Here is a 1,455-nt window from a genome sequence, read left to right as displayed (position 1 = left end):
AAAATTGGTCCCTATGGTATACAAAAAAGTTTGGATAGGGTCCAAAAAGTTTTCAAGTTGCATAGAAGGTCCAAAATCAAAAAAAAATTTGGTTTTGGTCCTTGGTAAACTAGAATTGACAAATTTGCCTTTTTCATTTCTTTTTTGTATTTTTTTGAAATTATTTTAAATAATTTATTAAAATAAAAAAAAGAAAAGAAAAGCATTAGCCTATCCACCCTACCCCACCGATGCCCTCCTCTTTTATCTCTCTCTTTCTCTCTCTCTCTCTCTTTTTATGCCATTTTCATACTTCCAGTCCTCTAAGCACATATCTTTTAATAGGAGGCTATGGAAACGAACCTCAACAAGAATCATATGTCATCAAGATCCATACTATTGGTGGTCGTCTGATCAAAAAAGAATTCAGCTCGATGGTCACCTCACAATCACATCTGGATTTTTTTTATCTTCATCCAGATTGGTCTCTTGTAGATAATGGTGGCTGTTGATTATCTGGAAATCTACGAAGAAGACGAAGGATGGAGATGGAAATTTCATTGAAATTAGATGGGTCCTGGGTCTTCATTCGTGTATAAAAGAGATACAGGGTATGATTTTTCATTTTTAATGCAATTTTCGGTGTTGAAATCCTCTTCACTAGCGCATCTTCTTCTTTATGAGAATTTGTTAATGGGTCGATTTTAAGATTTTCGTAATAAATTTCGTTTTTTTTTGGCATCGGCGATGTTACAGATATAAATGCCCAAATTTTTTATCTAAAATTCTTTGTGTTGATGAATGGGAATTGTTTGTCGATTCTTGTGAGCTTCGAAATGGGAAGGTAATGAAAATTAATCAAAATGAGTTTTCAAATGTATGATTTTTCGTTTGTGATGGAGTTCCATGGACATGATCGAAATTCTAATTTTGTTTGGATTCAATGGAGTGAAGTTTGCCTTGGCTGAATAAGATTAGAAAGAAGATGAAGGATGACCGAATGTTGGAGAGATGTGGTACCCTGGTAATTGTTTCTCTAGATAAGTGGTGGCACATCAGATAGAGAATAGACTGATGACAGATGCTAGATGCATGTGCGAGATCGGAAGGCGAAGATGGTCGTAGACGATCTTGGTAGCCATGGTTATGCAACTAGTCGTTTCTGAGGCATCCGTGAAAGTTTTCGGCAGAGATAGTATTTTGTTGTCTCCAATGGATCTGAAATAAAGCAATGGTGGGGTGGGAAAATGAAGATCTAGACCAGTTAATACATAATTTGGTAGAGAAGATGACGAACATGAGAATTTATTTGTGTATAAGTGGATTTAGGATTTAAAGGTGTAGTTGTGTAGGGTTTAATGTGATTGGAGAGAGAGAGAGAGAGAGAGAGAGAGAGAGAGAGAGAGAGAGAGAGAGAGAGAGAGAGAGAGAGAGAGAGAGAGGATAATTCCTTTTTTCTTATTTTTTTTAAAGTTA

At 35.7% G+C, this 1,455-nt stretch overlaps 1 long non-coding RNA gene across 1 annotated transcript; it reads left to right on the top strand.

The window, feature by feature from the left end:
- The first annotated feature begins 285 nt into the window (after positions 1 to 285).
- Positions 286 to 1,455, top strand: LOC145125525 (uncharacterized). The gene is made up of 2 exons (XR_013716025.1): positions 286 to 823; positions 934 to 1,455. It is a non-coding gene; the product is annotated as an uncharacterized LOC145125525 (long non-coding RNA).

The sequence above is a fragment of the Lactuca virosa genome, chromosome 7, assembly GCF_052849685.1.
Source record: "Lactuca virosa cultivar CGN04683 chromosome 7, Lactuca_virosa_CGN04683_v6, whole genome shotgun sequence".
NCBI classification, from domain to species: domain Eukaryota; kingdom Viridiplantae; phylum Streptophyta; class Magnoliopsida; order Asterales; family Asteraceae; genus Lactuca; species Lactuca virosa.
Note: the sequence above shows the minus strand (reverse complement) of the source record. Positions and strands in the feature narration are given on the sequence as shown.